This window comes from Bos indicus, chromosome 22 (genome assembly GCF_029378745.1).
Source record: "Bos indicus isolate NIAB-ARS_2022 breed Sahiwal x Tharparkar chromosome 22, NIAB-ARS_B.indTharparkar_mat_pri_1.0, whole genome shotgun sequence".
NCBI classification, from domain to species: domain Eukaryota; kingdom Metazoa; phylum Chordata; class Mammalia; order Artiodactyla; family Bovidae; genus Bos; species Bos indicus.
In genome coordinates, this window is record NC_091781.1 from 20,312,603 (window position 1) to 20,318,076 (window position 5,474).

Sequence of the window (5,474 nt, forward strand, 5' to 3'; positions counted from 1 at the left end):
TCAATGGACAGATGAACTTGGTGGGCTATAGTCCATGGGGTCACAAAGAGTCAGACACAGATAAGCGACTAACACTTTTAGTTTCATGGGTTTGGGAGCAATCAGAATTTGAAGCAGGTTTATTCCTGAACTCCCTTGATAACAGAATGACATATGCTGCTGCCTGCTTCCCTCTGCCCTCCCCTCACACTCAGACTTGACAGGCCAAGAACATAGAGTGAGAATGAATCTCTTTCCTGGCCCCCAAAGGAAATAAAACACAGGTAGCTGCCAGGAAAGAGTAATAAGGTCAATCATTTCCTCTGCCACCATGCAGTTTGACAGGTGACTTCTGCAGAAGACAAGCACGTGAAACAGAAAAACAGAGACTCAAATACTGTGAGTGTTGTGTGTTTGGGGGGGTGGACAGATGTCAGAGACTCACCCCTGAGTGTGACAAGGAAAGAAGGATTGGATTTTCCTTGCCACAGCCGTTCTTAATTTATTGGTTCAAGGCAGACAGTAGAAAGCGAAGGCAAGCTTGAAGAAAAGTTATGCTAATCCCTAACCCGCTGGAAAGAATCTGTCATCTAAGAAAAGCTGTAACTCTTATATTATAGGAAGGTCAGTGTTATCGGAGAAGGCAATGGCACCCCACTCCAGTACTCTTGCCTGGAAAATCCCATTGATGGAGGAGCCTGGTAGGCTGCAGTCCATGGGGTCGCTAAGTCGGACATGACTGAGCGACTTCACTTTAATCTTTCGCTTTCATGCATTGGAGAAGGAAATGGCAATCCACTCCAGTGTTCTTGCCTGGAGAATCCCAGGGACAGGGGAGCCTGGTGGGCCGCTGTCTATGGGGTCGCACAGAGTCGGATACAACTGAAATGACTTAGCAAAGTGTTATCAGAAGGGTAAACTGAAGAAGGTTCCCTCTGTGAGTTAAATCTAGTTCAAGCTAATGTACAATTTTACAACTCACAGTCCGTACCATATCCACAATCTTTCACTACATAGCCAGTTCTGTAGACCATCAATTTTCCTTCATTTTCTGCATCCCAAGGAAAATGGCAATACAAGTGGTAATTTGGGGACCTCCAACCTTGTAATATTCTCCATAGAGGCTGTGAGGGAGAGAAAACCAGTGTGAAATTCTGGTTCTAACTCAGTCACTAGTTCCTGCTCCTTCTTAACTTCTTGACTATAGATTTCGGGGCTTACTTCTCCTAACACAACATTCACTTGTCTTTCTTGTTAACAACACACTTTGTTCTTTAGCAGTCCACCCCTTGTCCACTCTCTTTTCATGTTGTTTGGGAGTAGGCTGCACCCACAAGCCCGTACGTGATTCAGTGATCAGTTTGAGGTTCATTATAAGAAAGCTAGAGATTAGAAATGGAGGAAAAAGAGACTGTATCCTGATGACATGTTTTGAATCCTTGGGTCCAACCATGTCTGAATCTGCTCCTTGGATTTCTCTATTATGTGAGTTAATTAATCCCCCTTTCACATCAGTCAGAATTTAAAAAAAATAATAATCTGGGTTATTTGCAAAACAATCCATAACCATTTCTGTTCTGATAGGGTCAAATTAGTTGTTTTCTGTGGACAACCCCAGTTCCAACCTGCTGGGTGTGACCGTGTTTGGGATACAATGGCACCCCACTCCAGTACTCTTGCCTGGAAAATCCCACGGACAGAGGAGCCTGGTAGGCTGCATTCCATGAGGTCGCTAGGAGTCGGACATGACTGAGTGACTTCACTTTCACTTCTCACTTTCATGCATTGGAGAAGGAAATGGCAACCCACTCCAGTGTTCTTGCCTGGAGAATCCCAGGGACTGGGAAGCCTGGTGGGCTGCTGTCTATGGGGTCGCGCAGAGTCAGACACGACTGAAGCGACTTAGAAGAAGAAGAAGAAGACACTGTGTTTATAGTAATTGTGGCGAAAGGAGCACAATTATGTGCTAAAGATGGCCCATAAAAAAAATTATGGCAAAAGATGACAGGCCCAACTTTCCAGTTGTTTGGATTATTGTAACTAACTTGGGAAATTGGATGTCATATTAAGAAAAACCCTAAATTCAAAGCTCTATTCTAAGCTCTATTCTGTTTGTGACTCTAGATTTGTAATCTGTATGATCTGAGGCAAGTCACTTAAACTAAGTTCCAGTAATATGAAGATAAAGGCATTATAAATTGTTAATTGTTAAATACTAATGGTAGTATTATTACATTAATGTTAATGGTAGAATCCAGTTCATCCTGACATTTGTATTTGGTTGTCATTTCTCAGCTGTAGAAAATAGTTCACATTTTTATCAGTCTTATGATAAAAATGTTACCAGTATAGTAAAATCCAACATTAAAATGCATGAAGCATAACACCTACATTTCTGGGTATTTGTTCTGTCATAAACAAAGCTATATAGCTCCTTTTTTTGCCTATCACAGTCTTTAAAATTCTGAAAATACAATGCTGCTTTAAAGTTTCCTTAAGCTATTTTTTGGCTGGGATTTTGTAATGTTCCTGAGAACGAGATAAATCTATAAGGTCACATGACCTCAGAGGCAGACACATTTTTTTTAAAAAGTAGAATCATGCATCTGGCCTACACAATGGCTGTGCTACCATATGCTTGGGGAACAATTAGTTGAAAGATCATCATGTGACATCATAAAATCCCGGAAAGAGAGCATGACATTTATCAGAATAGCCTGGAGCCAGCCTGACTCCATGTCTGCTAAACTCACGTCCAAGAAGCAAATTATATTTTGTTTACTCAATTGGAACCTGATGAGAGGACCAGATAGGAATTATTTTTTGTAACACTCTGTCTTTTTATATTTACTTGATTGGAGTATAATTTCAAAGGAGCCAAAGATAATTAATTGCTGTGAGTGGGTGTACTGCAGATGATTGAAGCAAAAAAAAAAACAAAAAAAAACCCAGCTGTATGAAACCAAGAACTGGAGAAGAAGGAATAAGTAGCTGTATCGGTCCCCTCAGTGACATTGGGAGTCCACCTGGTAACCTTTCCTGGTGCACTGTGGACATGATGTAAATGGTAAGTGACCGGAGTCACTGACACTCGAAATCTGAGGCAGATCAGCTTGTGACAACATCAGCCTGGGCTTTATGTTCTTAAAGCCTCACACACCAGTGAGCCTGTGAACACGGTGATTTAGATCCTTTTGGTTATGGCTTGCCTTTATCACTGAATAAGCTCGGTCTTCAAGGCATCAGATTTTAAATAAATGAAGCAACTGTATTTAAGTCACTCATCTGTACTCATCTGATGATTGCCAACTTGACCAACAAAACGTACTCCCAGAGCTGTGTACATTTGAAGGCAGTGCAAAACAAATTCTTGGACCAAGACTTCCAATTCATCACTCTTCGTCTACATTTCCCACAGTGAGAGAATGAGGTTGGGAACTATAATCAAAGAATTAGCATTTGGTCCTCCCTTCTCCCGAGAGGAGTGGTCCTGAAATCAATCCCCTGCGGGGACAGGGACCGCAGGACAACAATGATGTTATCGATATGTGAATGGACTCTCTAGATCTGTTTATTAGAATCAGCCAAGAAGCCAACAAGAAAATCAGAGTTAAGACACCTATCTCAAGAAGAAAAACACTTTCTTCTAAATGTTTAGGATATTTATTCTCCTAACATAAGTAAATGGTTGACTACAATTTTCAACACCTATATCTGAAAGAAATATGGACAATCAAAATTCAATCAAAATAAAAATAGTGAAAAAAAGTAGAAATAGTGATATCATCCAGTATTTGTAGGAAAATTAGTAAATCTTTCAATTAACTCTCCCCACATTTTAAACAGCAAAAAAACATTCTGACCACAGTGTATTATTCAATTTATTTATCTTCCTGAGAAGTTACACAATAAGTTTTCATTACTCAAGTTATATGGGAAAAAAAAAGTGTTTGGAAGATTTGCTATAAAAAGATTTAGATTAAACCTTAAGAAAACAAATTTCTTGGCAATATAATCATTTGAATTTATGAGTTCTATATTTTATATAACACATTTTCTTAACACAGAATATAGTGTCACTGATGGAGACACCATTGATGTTTTTCATATAAATATTAAAATGAGGGAGGATGAGTAAAAAAGATTTTCTAAATGCTTTGGATTATCAGGACTTCTGTCATTTTAAAAGTTTTTATTGGAATGTACTTGCTTTACAATGTGTTAATTTCTGCTGTACCGCAAAGTGAATCAGCTACAGGTACACATATATGCCCTCTTTTTTGGATTTCCTTCCCATATAGTTCACTATAAAGCATTGAATAGAGCTCCCTATACAATGGCACCCCACTCCAGTACTCTTGCCTGGAAAATCCCATGGATGGAGGAGCCTGGTAGGCTGCAGTCCATGGGGTCGCTGGGAGTCGGACATGACTGAGCGACTTCACTTTCACTTTTCACTTTCATGCACTGGAGAAGGAAATGGCAACCCCCTCCACTGTTCTTGCCTGGAGAATCCCAGGGACCGGGGAGCCTGGTGGGCTGTGGTCTCTGGGGTCGCACAGAGTCGGACACGACTGAAGCGACTTAGCAGCAGTAGCAGCAGCATGCTATACAGTAGGTTCTTATTATTTATATATTTTATACATTACTGTCATTTATTAGTCAGTTGGATAGCATCACCAACTCAATGGACAGTTAACTCCGGGAGTTGGTGATGGACAGGGAGGCCTGGTGTGCTGCGGTTCATGGGGTCGCAAAGAGTCGGACATGACTGAACTGAACTGAACCAAGATGAAAGAGCTTCCCTGGTAGCTCAGCAGTAAAGAATCCACCAGCAGTGCAGGATACACAGGAGAGGAGGGTTCTATCCCTGGGTTGGGAAGATCCCCTGGAGAAGGAAATGGCAACCCACTGCAGTATTGTTGCCTGGGAAACCCCATGGACAGAGGAGCCTGGGGGGCTACAGTCTATGGGGTTACAGAATTGGACACGACTTAGCAACTAAACAACAACAACCAAGAATAAAATGAACGTGTGAGGCATTTCCTTCATTTAGACTAACACTGTCCTCAGAAATAATTGCTCAGAGAACATTTTAAGATCATGCCATCTGGTGTTCAGGAAGGGATGCTGCCCTAATTCACAGTTTGATCCATATAAGAATGTTTGGCTGTGTGGAAGGTATCAGTGCATCAGATGTCACACCCTCTCCCCAGCCCTATGTGGGTTGTGACAACCACCTTCATGCAGTGAATAATGAGGTGATTGCTTATACCTGCTAGGAGGGATGGCAGATACCTGCTTGTTCTGACAAAGTTCAATACAGGTTTCCTTCTATCTGAGCATACTATGGTTAGAAAGGACAGAAGAGAAATATGGAGCACAGTAGCATGGATGGAAATGCAATTTAGGCATATCACTCAAATATATAAATTGCCCATATTGATGAACTAAAGAGTTCTATTAAAGGAAGAATAGTAATGCTAAACACTCGA